Source organism: Macrosteles quadrilineatus, unplaced genomic scaffold (assembly GCF_028750875.1).
Source record: "Macrosteles quadrilineatus isolate MER2022 unplaced genomic scaffold, UCM_ALF_1.0 Scaffold_6__1_contigs__length_79288215, whole genome shotgun sequence".
NCBI lineage: Eukaryota > Metazoa > Arthropoda > Insecta > Hemiptera > Cicadellidae > Macrosteles > Macrosteles quadrilineatus.
In genome coordinates, this window is record NW_026542599.1 from 8,196,427 (window position 1) to 8,215,943 (window position 19,517).

Consider the following 19,517-nt stretch of genomic DNA (forward strand, 5'->3'; position numbering starts at 1 on the left):
ATTATCAAGGCAATTATAGTAAATAAGTGAAGTAAGGTTTTCGTACTTAGGACCAATAAGCCAAGATATTTTTACCAAGACGATAACGTGAGACTGTTTGTAAAACATTAAGGTGTCAGAGTAAATAAACGTCTCCGTGTTTTCCTGCTCCCCTCCCTCTACCTTTTACGTTGGGTGTATAATTTCCACGTTTTGGCATTATTATAATACTAAGTACAGTTATGCATGATCATACTTTTGTCAGTGAATTTCCAAAATAAGGAATAAGCTATTGCTTTATGTGTCACTGTAAAACTAAGACCCGGGACCACTTATAATTTTTTTTTCCAGATTACTAAAACACAATCGGTTTATTTATTTATATAAGTATCCGTCAGCATAATAACTCGAGTAAATATCATCTGATGATTTGGAAAAAACATAAACAACTACCTTCATTCTAACTAGTTCACGAACCAGTTCTTTTGGGGTCATAAATGGTTTATTTCTTACCCTCAAAACATAACATTTTACAACTTTCCAAACCATTTTGTTGATGTAAAAACGAGCATTTTATTGTGTTGAAAAGTAGTATGTTGGCCATTTTGGCTAATCCACTTATTATTTCGTACCAAGCTATCAAAGTTTTACTAAAAACACAATCTACTACATTCTTAGTATTAGAAAATCTACGTACTCGTTGAAACTGATGAAATTAAAATCTGACACGTTTTAGGCAATAGTGTAGTAAACATTCGATCAGGCAAATGGAAACTGGCTTACCCTCCATGTTTGCTATAGCGGTGGTATTTTTTTTGTCCTAGGGCACCAGGCATAAGCCCACGATTGTTTTCCACATTATTTAAGGCCAGACCTTGGGGTTGCGGCATTTTCACTTAGATAAAATCCATTGGTGACTTGGCAGAGTTTGAACCCGGTACATCAAGGACCAAAGTCCCGCGCTCTAACCACTACACGAACTCGCTTCCCCACATCGGTGGTATTTAATGTATACCAAAGTGCAAAATTAAGAATGTTTGAGTGTTTACCACTACAGTAGGTTGAATAGGCACAATAATAGTAGCTGATGTTACAATCAAAGCTGCGGTGTTAAACAACAATAAACTGTCGTGATAATGACGTCATTGTACCTGAAACTGACAATGAAATCTAACGACCCTTAACACCTGTACATTTGCTTATACGCATGTGGTTCTTTATTGCTACATTCCATCAGTTTCATTTGCAAAATAGTTAATGCATTACTATTCCACTACTTATCTGCCACTCACCTTATTAATATACTATTTTAACGAACATTTATTAATTTTCTTTGTGAACTGTCATAATCGAAAGGGATTTTCAAACTGTAACACATTTCAATTTTAATTGGTTATATAAGTATCACAATAGCACAGCATTGAAGGAAACACTTTTTGAAGATTAAAAAAAATATCTATTAGCTTAAAATCATGATATGTAATTTTATATTTGAAATATTAATAATACATAAATATCTTATACGATTTTTAGTGGGGTGTAGCTGACTGTCAAATTAAAATTATTATCAGAAGTTTTAGGTTGTTGGATTAAATTGTAGAATTGTTATTTTCACAAGAGGTTTAAACATATAAATGTAAAAAAGCCAAAAATATTATTTCTCTTTCATACTCTTTTATAAAGAGTCATTAAATGCAGACCTTGGATCATCAATTCCAAACGTCGTGTCGTCTTTAAACTACCGTATAAGGTTCTCGTCTAGCTTGGCTTCATGTCAATGTTGAGCATATTATATTACATTTCAGTTTATAAACATAGACTTCAAAATTGATCAAACATAGCACGCAATGTTAAATATAACTTGTAGTTAAAATTCATCAGAATCACTGAATCAATTATATATTTGTTAATAATTGTGTGATTTTTGTAAATGGAAAAAATACAATAAAAAAGCCTGACGAAATTCCCTTCAAATTAAAAGTCCTAAATGTAAACGTTTATTAGCCAATGGTAAAGATAAAAAGATTTAATAATAGTGTAATGGGTAGGCTTGATTGTAAACTTTTTTATTGTAGGATGGATTTCCAAACGAAATTTTTATCAACTTAAATGTTTAAAGTTTTACAGAATATAGACATGTTAGTTTTCTTTGAATCTGTCAAGCAGTTTGAATTTATTTATTTATACAGTATGTAATTGGAACATAGTAACATTTAAATCTTGAGCACACACATTAATTCATTTTACAGTATTTAAAGTGATTAAAACACAATGATTACATTAAACCTTTTTATGGTTTGAATATAGGCAAAAATAGGTTTTGTTTTAAAAAAACAAAACAAGTTAGATTTTAAACAAAGGTACTGTACTTTGTAAAGAACCGTAAAAATTTTATGTTTTAATTTTTATTTTTTCAATTTTTGAGAGTATTTTGTTATAAAGCAACTACTCAATATATCTGGGGAATAAAATATTTACTTTGAAAACGCTTTCAACAGCTCCTCAAGAGAAGGTCTAAAGCACTTTACTGCAGATCTCTTCAATATAACGCTTCTTGACATAAATATACTAAGAGGAGACCTTTGGTGGAAATGTACGATATATCTCTTTACTTAAGTGTATAAGCTATATCTTTTTAGTGCAGTTGGTTATTTATTCTGATATCATAATTTCGATGTTACTAATATTTTTTGCATGATTAAAAACCTGTTTTAGGTTTTCAAGGAAGTTACTTTGGTCCAATTGGAAATAATACTAAGACACTAATGTAATTATAAACTGGAATACAAAATAAATTGCAAAACTATAAAATATATAACCTGTAGGTACATTCATTTCGGATTTAAGCATCAAGTAGAGTTGGATCATAGTGAGGTACAATAACTTATTCGTACGATGAAAACGTATATTGGATAATCCTAGTTACTGTTTATTATCCTCCAGTTTCAAAATATTAGTTTAAATACAGGAAACATTTAAGCAATGTGAATTTGATATTTTCTTATCAATTATGTGATGAACAACTAAATTGTCTTATAAACCAATGCTATATCAGATATTTGATTAAAAATATAGATCAGCAAAGTCTCGCTTTTAGCATTCCTCTAGTTTTAAATGTAAATGCTACATTAACAGTGCTATGTTTTATGCGGCTGGAGACAGGAGTATCACAGAGCATCTGTTGGGTATTTCCCTGAGGACTATGTAGATTGTGATCATTTTAAGATGTTTTTGGAAAGTAAAACAAAAAGGAAACCAAGAGGAGACGGTTTTGATAGACTTACAAAATTGTTTTTAGACCTATTTTATGGTAGAGGAGAAAATATGTAGAAACACATCCTTTTTAAGCAGTTTGTACTTGTAAAATAAACAACAATGTAATGATGTTTTCACACGAAATTCACAATTTTGAACACGTCCAAATCATACAGCGACTTTTTGGATATTTTTAGTATTCATAATTATTTGTAGTAGTCTTCTTAATGATGATGATGATACATGTTGTGAATTCGTGAAGAAACCTTTTGAATAGCTTACACTTTAGGACAAACTATAAACGACGATTATATGGCCTTATGATTAAACCATAGATGCATGCCTTAAACATTTCCTGTGTTCGTTAATTTATAATAAGCTGTCCACTTTTGTCTACAAATCTATGAATTCAATATACAATTTGTAAACTGAAGGTAAACGAACCAATTTTTCGTAAAAGAAAAAACTAACAAGAAAACCGTCTAATTTGCTTATTTATTGAGGGAGGTTTTGGGTCGTAGTCTATCCGTTATACCATATCACATTAGTGCACATTAAACTCAAACCCAGATGTGGGTTTATGGCATTAATTGATAAATCTCAAAGTCCAGGCTAATGCAAGTGCAGCAGCTAGGTATCATGCTATGTGATCAATAGATGAGCCTACACAGCGCTGATGTACAATCACAGAGTACTCAATATGCTGATGGATTTCTAGAAATTCTTTTGACGGCAGCAGCAATATCCACAGTATATATACTCAGACCAACATTTTAAACCTTTTTTTTTTAAAAAAACTAGTCACAAAATCTTTTTAAGTAGGTTATGTTTAAATCCCATTTTTTATTCCTCTTTGAACAGATATGGTGAACACATTGTTTATATCAAACTTTTTATTGCGAGCTGTCATTTTTAGTCTAAATTTTTATTAATTACATATAACAATTTATTATATATTGAACTCTATCTATGTACTATTATATGTACCAATTGTTTGTTGTCAGGGTTTTGGTAATGTGTATAATATATTATTACAAGCAAACAACAAATTTAATTATTAATACTGACATTTTGCAACGTTTTTAAAATTTGGGTTATACAACAGCGAGGTTTAATAAGCTGTGTTATTTATAAATATAGTTATAACGTGGATACTAAGGTCAATGGACTTAATTATTATATTGACTATAATGGGCCAATAAATGAATGTTTCACTAATTATACTCCATTAAGAATTTAACTTTATATTCTCTAAAACAAAATCACGATTAATGTAAAACCAAACAGCCTACTCAGTTCTTGACTATTCCATAAATACATTACATATGGCCACAGCATGTGTAGTTTTCAGACCTCTTTTTACCCTTTCAGAACTTTCATGAAATATTCCACAACAAGGAAAACCTCCGCTTGTTGAAGGGAGACAGATGTACAGAATATATCACCACAGTTGGGTCCAGCATTGGCTACTATTGGTTGCGGTTGTCAAAGCTATATCACTATTTCACACAACATCTATCACCTAAAAACCAACGTGAACACATACTTTTCACCCTTTGATATTTTAAGATAGGCCTAATATAGAATTTTCCTAAAAATCTTAAAATGTTAAAAAAATTTCTTAAAAATCTTGAGAATGTTCAACATGTATTCTTATTTAACAAGTTAAATTTAAATAATCATGACAGCAAAAAATATTTTATAATTTAATTTTTCTCTTTTATATCACAAATTTACACTGTAAAATTTTCAATTATTTGAAAACTACCTTTTCAACTAAGAATTCAAATATAGAAACAGTTATAGTATATAATGTAGTTCGTTTTTCGTGGTTTCTATGTACTTAGATTTTTGTGATGGAGGTTCATTTTTGATATGTCAAGTATGGCATTTGAACTTACAATAATGTTTAAACATGATTAATGTGCATTGCAGAATATCTGTTACTGATTTTAGTACATAGTTTAATGTAGCTAAGGCCTGTGTCATTGTTTTGTGTAATAGCAACCCATACAGGAAAAGTTAAGTTGTGACTTTCGTATACAAAAGATAGCTATTTGATTCAAATTAGCGTCACTTTAACTGCACAGAAAAGTCAAGCAAACAAATATACATATTATTATAAATAGAAATCACCTCCTGAACATCTTGGACTGCAACATCTTATCCTACCCTCTTAGTACAAACCTCTCGAACAAGACATCTACTTTGGGATAACCACTAAAGTTAATGTCAGCAGTCTTATAATGCAAGGCATAAGATACTTTAGTTAAGCATGGTTGGTTCCATTTATTTAGGTAACATTGTAAAATTACCAGCAAGGTATAAGAATGGCAAGTTATAAACGATAAACTCAATTAGAAAGTAATACAAATTCTTAAAATTTAAGATCGTAAAAACGTGAGACTTTATGAATTGAAATAATCATAATATTGTATGTCTCTTATGATACACTTTTTATTATTTAAGAACATCAAATCGTGCATCACACATCTGAATAAGGAAAACTTCACATAGAACCAATCAGCTGTTCTGATCACATGTGTAACCCGTGACGAGGGATTTGGCAAATCAATCTCCTTTGTGACAGAGGAACTCACAATAGATCAATGATCTAATGAGATTTTTGTTGCATCAAAACTAAATTGGATGAAAATGTTTTTTATTCATTACAGTTTCCACAATTGTAAAAAATATCAAGTCGACTATTTTTGTTAGATTTAGTATTTTTCTATAATTAGCGAATGAGCCAGTTTGGATCACCTGTTTTAATGTAATGTTAGAAGTTAAAGTGGTTAAGGAAAACAGCCGTTTTTTATCCTTCTTCTTAGTGAAATCGCAAATATTTACCCGAATTTTCAAATATTCTATCCGTATTTGTTTTTTTTCTTTTTTATTAATGAAATACATTTTGTTACCTATAGCAGGCTGGCCAGCAAACATTTATTGCACCACGTTAAATGAAACTCAGCTAGGATATTAAATACGATGTTTTTCGTTTAAATAGATTTCATAAAATTTATAATGTCCTAAGCGTTTATTATGTGGGAGTCGTGGTTTGCAAGTAAAACTTGCGTTTAGGTTTTAGGTTAATTTTACGGTGTTCTAAAAGTTGGTTCAGCTTTTGCTTCACATTAGGTACTTAATCGTATATTGTCTTAGTCAGTATTACCATTGAGTATATATGTAGATATAATCCAGCTAGCTGACAGTTTTTTGTGTTTTGAGAGTTACATAATTAAGTTACATAATTCTTTAATCAAAATTGAAATACAGTAAATAAATAAAACACTTGAAGAAGCAAAATAATTTAAGAGAAACTTTATATTCCAAACAAGGTTTTTGGATGTTCTAACTGTAAACGTCCCTACCCTATTTATTATTATTATACCCTATACCTACATCATTTCCCCTTTTAATTTTAATTCCCTATTGTAAATTCTGGGGTTTTGCTTACATACACGTAACTATATTAGGATTATTTAAAGTTTCACCATTGATATGGATTTATTTTGGTTATAAAACCTTAGACAAGTCATCAAAGGCTTTCAAAGCCAATGCTTGCATTGTTTAACTTTTGTATAATTTTTGGTGCTATGCAGATTTTTACATTAAAAAATCTTAAAATATGACCCGTGCTGTAATGTTTAACTAGGCAGTATCAATGGCAGTATATAATTCTAGCAAATAAGGCTTCTATTAAGAAATATATAAAAAAAAATACTAAAAGTACTGCAAAGGACTACATATTTTTCCATATGACTTTAAATCGAGCAAAAGCCCAACTAAATTAATTACTTCCTAACTAAGGTAAATGACTGGCACAAAGTTTACACTAAAACATACAGTGAATGTAATAAGTATATTAAAAAAGGCCGATTAACCTTTTACTAAATATATAATTACAGTTTTACTAATGAAATAATTTTCATTTTGGAATTGTTACTTTAGAATTAGCGAGCAGCTACTGAACTAAATACAATACTAATCATTACAAAATGCCATAACAACCACTTTATTTTAATTAAATACGTAATGAAAATTAGAGTATCATGCTTAATTAAGTAAATTATAAATTTTTCCCTACTGGAGACAACATAAATACGGTAAAACAAGCATAAAAAAGCAACAGAAAATATTTAAAAAACACTCTAATGATTGCGTGGAAAAGTATGTTTGTTTTCTTTCAGTTCTAAGAGCTACACTTCTGTTGCCGTGCTTTTCAGTATGTATAAATAATTAAGTAGATTTTCTATATTTACTGTTTCATTCAATCAAATGGGGAAACTGATTAGACCGTTAGGTTAACCTAAAAGGAAATTTGAATAATTAAATGGCTCAACTGCCGTCTAATCAAAATAATCTGCCTTAATTACAGGAACATTATCTTTTGGGTCAGGAGCAACAAAATCCACAAAAAGGTTCACTTTGTTTGAAAAGATCCAATGAATAAATAAATGTCCGCACATTCTTTGTCACTGTTCTCTTTTATAATACTTGTTGACTTTGACGATAAATATAAAACGTAAAATTTACATAGGCCTACTATTTGCATGTTAAGGATACCCCCATTGAATCAATAAATAGACCTATCATTGCACTGTCCGGGACATATAGCACAAAAGAAGCCTTTTCTTGCTGTAAAACGTATATATTTTATCTTCAATTTCTAAGAGTTGTTTAGCCTCCAGGTTACTGTATTATACTAAAAATGTTTTACAAAACCTGCATATAGGCCTAGTAATCCTTTGTTGCTGTTTTGGCAACTAGTTTCGGTTCCGTGGATTCATCGTCGGCCCTCAAGGTGCCAAGGTAATTACTTTAAGGTCGTCAACAAAGTTAAATAAATAAAACATATATGAGACACAAAAACATCGAATAAATGAACGGTTAAAACAACACGGAACATTTCTATTTAAAGAGATTGTATTACTGTATATTACATAACCTTGGTTTCAGTAGCATGTAGTTCTTAAGTAGGTAAGACAGATGAGCTAAACAGGGGTGACAAAACATCTTACCTACTCAAGAACTATAGGCTCTACCAACAAACGTAATCTAATATAACTTAAACGTGTTTTAATTTATGTTTCCGTTTCATACATTCCTGTTACATTTGCATGCACCGATGCTGACAAAATTCTTATTTAATTTTAACAACTTATTCATAAGTGGGCAAAATCAACTTAGGCCTTACCTAACCTCTCTTGAGGATTATTGAAGCCGAGATTAAACAAAGATTAGAAGCTGTGAAGTCTATTGTTTGCTGATATTTATGTCACCCCTGGCTTATATCAAAGCTGCTTTGTCTAGAAACAAAGACCTTTGTAATAGAAATGTCTAATGAAAAGATCAAACCGGTATGAAAACACAAAAGATCTCTTTTTAGTAATGTTTTTCATCAGGTGAGGAAGGGAAATGTAATTTAATAATAGTATTTTACATTTTATTTTGTACACTTTATTATGTAGTTCAAGTACAGTCCACTATTGGTTGAGGATTTGGTTATTTAAACTTAACTAATACAAACTGGAAAAGAAATGGACATCATTTTAGTTTGTGAATTGTGACGTACATTGAAAATAATTAGTTATTGCTTGAATCCTGTCCAATTAAAACTTATAAAAGTTAGGGATACATCCTAACAAATGTTTCAACATCAACATATGTTTCCTCTCACAAATGTATCATCCAGTTGTACATAATTTGTGAGATAAGTGGATCTGACACCATTGATACACAGGAATTGATAACGGATACATTAACTCTCTCTGCTACTGATAGCCACGACTACTGTGTGTTTTGTTTCCTGCTATTTTGTATGGTTTAGATAATTTCAATTCAAATTGGTGAGTCGGTGGCTCAGTTGGTAGCGTCACGGACTTCGGGTCCAAGGCAGCGATGTCGTGGGCTCGGATCCTGGTCACTGCCGCAAACATTTTATCAGTACAGTTCACCTTTGTACTGTACCGGCTCACCCCTTTCTTTGCTGGATACGTTCCACGCACAGATCTGTAGTCTATGTGGACGGGCAAATGCAAGGTTAAAAGAGGCCGCCAACCTCTTAAAATACAAAACAAAATAGTTATACATTTCAACTTTGACGTAAATATTCAAAACTTGCTGAAGTGTTTGTTGAATGTACAAATGGTAAAATAGCTTTCACAGAAAAAATAACCTGTTCTTAATATTTAGAAACTTGTTTGTCAATATACCCTACTATTTATAATACGCGACTTAATTTTTTTTATGAGTAATTTTTATCAATGGTAATATTTATTTTTAAAAGGAAATACACTTGATTCTAATGAAAATATATACTTAGGTAGCGGTTAAAATGATATCATAGGTATGTATAATAGTGCCATTAAAACGCTATCCTTACTATTTCTATTTCATGGGACTTAATTTTACAAGGACCCACGTTCAAACCCCGCCGATCACGAATGGATTAGGAAATTGAAAATGGCACGATCTGATAGGCCTAGACTGAAATAGTGAGTAAAACAAAGCTATTCCGAGCTATAGCGTAGCTAAAAAAATGATGTTATCATGTAAGGATAAAACTACATGATCACAACTATAGGTAACATTTATAAAAAACATTTATAAATACGCCTTAACATATAAGAAATTATGTATAATAAAAGACAAGGTTCGGATTTATAAGTTGGTGTTTCATATTTTTTAGAACACTATTAAAGTTAAGGAGTTAATAATTGTATTTTTGGTAAAATAAAAGTAAACCTAATTTAAAAGGTTCTATGGTAAACATATGATTGAAGAAATGAAACTATTTTCCTCCATATGCAATTTTAAATTACCTTTGTAAACCGTACTAAACCTGAGCTCAAAAATACAATAAGGTTAGTGTATAATACATTACCTGCCCCGTCTCAAAATATTCTCCCCACGTTTACAATAAGGAGTTCTAATACGATAATGTTTGAAACGTTTGTTTCCGTTTTATATCATCCACAAAAGGTATTTTAATTTGTTGATAACAATTACGTCTATATAATAAAAGGCATAAATAAATTTGAATTATACAATAATACTACTTTGTATTAACCAAATAAGTAATAAAAGTTGAATCACAATGGTTTAGGAATTCAAATTATAAATTAAATAGAAAACAAAAGCTATATTTTACAACAAGCCATAATAGTTCAATATCACAGTCACATCAACAATGAACCCTTTAGATTGACTTATTTGAGTGCTTATGTATGACTTTTTTTATAATTGAATTGACTATTGGCTTTATAGTATATGACAGAAATAATACAAAATGTCATAACAACCACTTTATTTAAATTAAATAAGTAATGAACATTAGAGTATCATGCTTCATTAAGTAATTTCAATTATTCATAGAGATACCTTACGTATTGTAAAATTGTTAATATTTATGAAACAAAATTTTTAATGAGCGAGTTTATCAAGTCTTAAAATGTTATTTTAAAATAAATCCTAGTTCAGCGTCATACTAAAACAATACTGAGTTAATAATTAGCTTTTGTATATAGTAGAATGTTATAACATTGTAACTTTTGAAGATGCGCATCAGGAAACTAACACTTTATAACTGAACGTAACTACAAAACGAAAGTAACTTAACATCTGAGTTAAGTCGAACTATCTTAAACTGAATGTTTTATACCATAAATATATTTTAAAATTACAATCACCGTATAAAATGTTGAGAACATGACAATTATTTTACCTCTCTTATTACGCACAGACTAATGCTGTTAAAATTTCTTCTGGTCCGAACATTAGTTAATTGCACCTTAGATAATTAAGCCAACCACATGTCGTTAAAGCGAAGCTTCTACATTAGGCCGCTGGACATTCTGTGAATTAATTAATTAAGTTATATGTTAATTTCCACATAATATACAGGAAAGAAAATACATACTTTTGAATACAAAATTTACAATATCTAACCAACAAGTAATGACGATAAAGTATACTATATGTATATTTTATATCTTATAAATTAAAAAGAAAATATTATTTGTATTGTTTGAAGTATTAAAAAAATGTCTGTTTGTCACTTGAAACTAAAGTTTTTGGTAATATTATGCTTGATATAATAAAATTGGCTATCGAAAAAATAGACGAAATACAAGTTAAGATGAGAATTAAACTTAGCTTTACTTTTTAAACAGATGAATATTAATGCAAGGTTTTTCTTGTAAAAGGAACTATGGGTTTCGTAATTTTTGTTATAAATCGTTCGCATGCTTTTAAAAGTAAAAGTAAATTATAGGATTACTGTATTTTGTAATATTTTTACTATCACGCCATAAAGCAACGATGATTCTTTAAATGTGCCAGAAACATATGTTTTTGTAAAAAAAAATTGTAAGAATATTATTTACGTAATTTATGTTTCCAAACGTAAAGGTAAAGCTGAGATCTTGATCAAAATCAAAATTACTTTTTCTTAAAGGCCCACATCAGTCATGAAATATTGGGATGGATTTTAAACAATAAGAATGATTTACAGAAACGTTGTTTTGTTAAGTTAAGTGATCACAAAGATCCAATTTAAAGATATGATTGTTGACAAATAATTAGTCTCATTGATGGACTACGGACTTACCTCGATACTGTCAAACCATGGACATAACGTTTAAATCAACCAATTGATGTACTGAGGCTATGGTTATCTTTAGGTTTTTTAATACCTTATAGTCTGTATGATGTAAGCTGTTTTCTAACCCTTTGTCTACCCATGACTGGTTGGGGCCATCCCGTATTCACTTAAGATCACTAACCTTTTTACCCAAGAAGCTAAATTATATCAAAAATGTGATATTTGCAAAGCGATGAAATATTATTGATAGGTACATTTGAGTATAGGGCATAGATATACCCTTACCCCTAGCATAGAAACCATAAAGCATTAAATTAAGATTGCAATTTATTGTATGCGTGTACAAACTATTAAGATTCCATTTCTAGACATTACGGACCTTAGTTTGCTTTAACAGACAATTTTTACCGTGGAAAATAATAAAAAAAAAATCAACAATGAAGATAATAAATAAATAAAGTGACGAGATAAAGAGGTTAAATTGTGTGGTTTCCAGTTAACACAAGTGTAGCGTCCTATAAACAAGAATCGTGGAAATGTTGCTGTAACTAGAACGTGCATGGAGTTGGCAATGTTACAAACACTTTTTACTTACATTATTCAAAATAACACTTTAATATTGTTAATGTGGATTCAAATTTAGTCTATTTGAAGTCGTAAGTTTAGTATTAAGTACGTTGTAAAAAAAAAATAGAGATAAGTTACCTTCAATGACAGCAAAAATAATTAAATCTTGTTTCGAACATATTATTAAGGATATTAATGGAATTCTGATTTAATAATGTAATTTACAGAAATATATCCCCTTCATATCTATTGAATGTTTAATTAAAGTAATAGTGTTTAATTCTTGTAATAAATTGATTATCCCTAAGCGTGGCTGTTCTGATAATTTAGACAGTGACGTATCTGTTTGAATAACATACTGAACAGGTGGTGCTCTATCATTTATCTTTATATTTGGGTCTCATTCATCATTTAAAAGTATTTGTGAGAAAGAAGAGATCAATCGTTATACGAAATCAAGTTCTTTATGTTTTTTGCAACTGTTTTAATTGACTTTAAAAATTTAATCCCTAAACAAGTGGTGAATATGCTCTATGAAATCCTTTTATAACGTTAAGTCGTTATAAATCGTTATAAGTCGCTCACTGCCACTACTGATACACTTAAGCAAAGAATTAATGTAAGAATTCTAAGATCAACTAGTAATAATTTAAAATTTAATCAACTCAGTTTTTTTTTTCACTCATAACCCAATGATCAACACAAAAAAAAGTTATTAGCTTAAGACACGATGACTTGTCTTGTGAATATACATTTAAAGTAATACAATTAGTACAATAAGTACTGCATGATAGCTTTTCTCGTGAATATTAGTTTAACAAAGTTTTAACTAGTACATCATTGCATTGAAAGTAATCATGAATGGCGCTAAGAGTGACTTAAACAACGATTCTGAAGGCGTATGATTGTGCTCTAAGTTTGAGAGCTATTTCAACCAGGATAAAGGTTTAAAAAATAAAATTAAGATACATCCAACTTTTATGTATCTAATTTTCATATCCCTAACCGCATTTATACCTTGACCATTATGTAATTTATAAGATGAGCATAAAGAAAATTTTTAGCGAATATTTCTTTTTGCTTTCGTTAAATTTTACTAATAAAAAGTTATTGACTTTTACAAATTTTTCAAGCAGTCCCATTATTGGACTTAAAATGTAAAATGGAAAACTAGATTTTTTGTTGAATAATATAAATCACATTAACGTATGAAACAGATACGATAAAGTATTTAATATTAATCATTAAATTATTTATCTACTATTTAAATTAAAGGCACATTGATGTGATGTAATCTAGTTACGGTTATCGAATATATCGAAAATATCGAATAACTATCGAAGTTACTGAAACCTCGTTTAATTACTGCAACGCGAAATGCTAGTTAGTATGCATCGTATTGGCAATGACTTTCCTACCACTGATTGGAGTTTATGTGTAAAACAAGATTGAAAATGAGTAAGGAAATATTAATTTTTGTTGTGTTGATGGATTGGTGTTCGACTTGATTTCGTTGTGTTAACCGATTTTTTTTCTGATTATCGATGGTTCCATCCAAATAGCTTTGTACGAGCGTGTTTAAAAACCTACCGTAAAAACGTGCTATCATACCTTAACAATTAATATTGGTAACTCATATATTTTATGAGTGTTAAAAGCCTTGAAAATTCTTATAATAATAGTAATTGAAATGTATTCTGATCCAATTGTGAATTGTTAGGGTTTCCTTGTTATCCCATTACTCCTGTTTCCTGATGTTCAATATCCTATCAGTAAAGCTTTGATGGATTGATCAGCCCATCCTTTGAGAGATTATTCCAGATACAACCCTGAAAATACTCCACGTATGTGTTGTTTAAATAACATAAAGTGCGAGCCTTATCCAACCACTAAAGGATTTTATTTCACAACACATTACTTTATTACTTAACATATGCCAATCCAATGGTATGACTCGTTAAAAGAATCACTTAATGTAATTATGTTCAAAAAACATCGTTATTGTATGCATGAGTAGGAAGGTATTTTACCTAACAATATTTGTCAGTACCAATAATGTATGATCTTAATCTATAGAGGGATAACCTTTAAGTTATAATTATAATTGCATTAATTTTTGCGAAGGAGCAAATGTTACATTAAGTTTGTGCAGAAGAATTGTGGTAGCTACAATGAAAATACCATTAGAACTTGTAATAGCTAAACCTGTGTTTATAGTACATTACTGTGTTTTTTTTATTTATTTGAAATACAACACAAAGTTTTTTTTTAGTATGTTATAAAGCTTTCATATTATAATCATATAAGCTTATCACTAAAGTTGAAATTGACAAATTAATTAAAAGGAAAACAACTTGCATATTAGCTGAAAAAGTTTAAATCTATGCTTTTGACAACGGGTTTATGAAATACAGGACTCGCTCTTGAATTTAAGCATACGATATAAACAACAAAAACATTTAGTTTTTAAAAGTTTAAACAATAAAAAGGCTTTGTATCCTAATATTTGTAAATAAATAAATTGTATTCAGGTTTAAATGCATATTTGCATTCCATATTGAACTATGGTAATTTTAAATGAAGAACCCCAAATGCTTACTAGTATTAATTATTCCTATAAAATACAGCTTTCGTGTTTGATTAAACTATGCAAATAATTAAACCATAAAAATCGCCCAACATAAATCCTACACCAAAGGCATCCCTATGACTGTACAACATATTACTAATGATTGGGATAAGTAGGGAATATTTGTCTTATAATCAATTGAAGTTTACTTCTTTTTTTACACTCACTGCATAAACGTACCCATTTTTACTGCAACGCTGGATGCAAACGGCGTTTTCAAAAGAATTTTTTTGTAATCAGTATATAAAATATACATTACTATATCATGCATATTCTAACCACGTTACGCACACTACAATATTCATACCACTAAACCGCAGCCACTATTGTTCATTATATAATTGATATGTGGTTTGCCTTTGAATGAATCTGTCATATCCTATATAATTACTGCCACTAAGTTATCAAGGGCAAATTAATATCATTCAAGAATTTGTAATCACATATTACCAATCGGGTGGAGCAATATGTTTATTTCATAATGTAAATAATTTTATAGTTCTAAAATTTGCCATAAAACTTTAATATTTTCTGTTATAGTGAAACTTTTTAAACAGATAGATTTACAGTACAAAATGAACACATTTATGGTTTCCAAAATAGTGGCACCAAAGCTTGGCAGTAGGCCTATACAGGGTTGAAAAAAGTCCCGGTACGGTTAAATATTTAAAAAAAGTAATAAATATAGAGCTTTAAATCTTGGACAATAAAATCATTTTAACACATTATTCAATGATACACTACCTCCTCAGGGGGGCCGCTATGAGCCAGATGAAATTTTTTAATGTAAGCATATGTAGATATGCACACAAAATTAAAAGCCATTACTAGTAGAATACAATGCCGCAAATTTCAACTCAGGACTGTATTTAACTTCACAATAATGGCATTGAGTTAGTTTGGATGTAACACTAATGTGTTCTTTCAACGACCAAATTCCTTTTGAGTAAAGAAACTTTTCCCCCTTCAGGCTATGAATTATTGAGTAGTCCGTTCGTCCTAAGCTAACCACACATGTTTTATTCGGTCCTTTTTGTTATATTTTACTTGATAAATCTTCTATTGGTATTTTACGCACATTTCTGTATTTAAGTGTTTAGTTTACACTGAAATATTCCCATTAAAATGTTAGGTTCGTTCTCAATCCAAAAAAGTGGTTTAATGAGTACTTAGGTTTACAGCTAGAAAAAAATAGAACGGTATTTCTACTTGAAAAAAAAACAACATTCGTCAAAACTGAACTAAATCAGCCTCTCTCATTTATATTTTTAATACTTTTCTAACCAAGTAGCAATAGAAAGTATCTGATAGCTTATTAATGTAAGCGGTAAACTTAAGGTTTTTATCGTGAAAAATTATTGAACTTATTTATTATAACTAATATATTTCAATTGAGATGAAAAAGGCCTGATGAAATGTTAACAACTATTTCCTTCTCACTCAAGAGTTAGGTGGAAGAAACAATACCCAATACTTAAAAGTTTTAACTATAAGTCATAAGTCATAACCATAAGTTAATAACCATAAGTTCATAACCATACGTTCATAACCATAAGTCCATAACCATAAGTTCATAACTATAATTCCATATCCATAGGTGCATAACCATAAGCTCATAACCATAAGTTCATAACCATAAGTTCATAGCCATAAGTTCATAACCATAAGTCCATAACCATAGGTCTATAACCATAGGTCCATAACCATAAGTTCATGACCATAAACTCATAACCATAAGTCCATAACCATAAGTCCATAAACATAAGTCCATAACCATAAGCTCATAACCAGGTATTTTGAAATGCTGCAAATTTACGGCTGTTTTCATGGGTAGTTATAGCTCTGGTGGTAGATCACGAGTTTCATTAGCACAAAATGTAATAAATAATGTCGTATCATAACCGTATTACACAATGTGATTACGTGTAATCAGCTAGACTATACATCTAATTACAATGTACATGTGATGGTGATGTAATACACGATGCATACGTCCGGCAATCTAACTGGGACCATTAATATTGACTTAAAATGAAATAACTAATTAATTAATAACCAAATAATTAATTGTATATTAACTATATATTTACAGAATGTTTTTATCAATTTCCAAATACTAATAAAAGATGCACTATATATATCTGGGATCGTTAGATTGATAATTTATAAATTATTAGGAGTGGGCTTTTGTTCTCACAAAAATAGTTAACAGGTTTATTTGAAAACATGTTAAAATCCTATTATGTTCTGTAGTGTTCCCTTTAAATTGTACGAGGATTATATGTAACCTACCTTTACGATAATAATTGGATAAAGTAAGATATTTTAGAGTTTATTTAAATAATTAATTTAATGCATTCAAAAAATACTCCAAACTACAACTATCTGCAAAAACTAATTGGGAATTAAAAGTTTTCAATGTTCAGGGAGATCGGACTGTGGTTCTCCAGGAAGAGTTGGTCCTTGCCGGGCTTGAGGATCATTGTGACGCTCGCCAGCGTCCAGTTGTTGGCAAAGAGTGCCATTCTGATGAACGACTTGAAAAGGGAGGTCATTATCACAATCGAGCTCCGCAAGTTTTTCAGAAGCGAGCGTGGCAGCAACTCCCCGCAGATCTCTGTGCAAGACCAAGAGTAAACTAACTGGCACTAGAAAACTCACCGGGGCATCTGGAGGGGTCTTAAATGTCCCACCAGCATATTCTTCCGTCTTATTCGTAGTTGTAGGTCCAATGCGCAGCTCCTTTTTTGACAGTGTAGCTCCTTGATGTTAACGCTTAGAGGAAGGCGATCGAATGTGGCACCAGCTGATTCTCACACATTTGTGAATTTTTATGTAGGGACTGCTGAAATCGAAAGTATATACAAACGAACCCCACACATTGGAATACCTGAAGTAGTATTTAAATTTATGAACAAATTTGACATTTTTATAAATCCTGATATTTATTAGACTTAAATGACAGCATATAAAAATGAATAAGTAAAACTTCTTTGCAAGTTTAAAGGATAATTTAATCATATGATAAAATAGTTATTGTACAGAATCATAATTAAGATTTTTTTAAAGAGCTGGAAAAGTTGTTATGTTCATCAAAAGTTTGTAAGAAATGTTAGGAGTGTCACAGGGAATATTACAGTCAAGTTAATTTTAATAAACAGTCAAAGGAACCTTCTCTTTCAGTTTTAAGAGGAGAGCAGATTTTAAGTAAATATTCGTCTAACAAGAACTACTCTTGGAAATTATTTCCTAGAATACGTTCCTCAATATACATTAAACATATCTAAACCCAAGTTTATAAGTAGCTCATCTTCTGATATGTGTCAGGAAATATTTAAATAGTAGTTAAAATAAAATTAAAACCCATCACCTTAGATTATACTTTTTAATGATTGGTTGGGTACTAGTTTTTTTTTTTTTTTTTTTTTTTTTTTTTTTTTTTTTTTTTTTTTCTTTTTTTCAATTGGATACTACATTCATAAGACAGACGGTTTGGATTTGAGAACTGCAGTAATAGTTAATGCTTTTTTGTAATCTGCCTTTTTTGAAACTAATTGTCATATATTAAAAACGATTTAATAAATTATGAAAAAAATAACACAAAGATTAGTAGTCGATATTAGTCACAATGTTTTATCATCGATAAAGCTGAGAAAAATGTATATGCCTTACATATATGTGAAAATATCGTTGACGTTGGACCACACTTTAACTGTTTACCTAAGAGTGGAGTTTTTATTTTACCAACCAAATTTATCAGAAAACAAAAAAAATTTTTTAATACAGAATGTTTACAGTATAAACAGTACAATAATTTGCTTATGACATTTATGAAAATATACCAATCTCTGTTTGCCTAGCTGTAGCTATAAAACTGATAGGGATAATAAAACTTGAAAGCTTTTCAACGGTAAGTAAACGATCTTGAATAGCATTGTAAAACCGAACAAACAACATAATACTCTCGAGAAGTGTTAACGTTCAAAGTAGTTTCTATGCTTGGCAGAGTTAGGACGTTAGATCGGAAAACGCCGACTCTTACCTTTTAACTTTACATACAAATAGTAGTTTTGTATCCAATGTAAACCTTTGTTCGTAATTGTGAGCTAGAATTGTTATGTAATTAATCAAAAAAGGGATAGTAGAGATAATTATGTAAAGGGCTTACACTGAAGTGATAAAATCTCACTAACTATCCGTCATTATTAATGTTTGTCATGTCTCATGCAGTGATGTACTTAAGAACTCATATTAAATAGTTTATCAGTGGATAACGAAGAAAGTCAAATCAATGATAAATTAACAGGTATTTTTTTTTTTTTTTTTTGTTTACATGCTATTCTGCAGTTTCTACAGTTAATGTATTCATACTGCGTTTGCTTGTTTACCATTCGTGACATAAAAAACATCAGAAATCGCACCCATAAAACTAATTTTGGCTAGACAATATAACGTACATAATTCCCTTCCTTATCAGCGTAC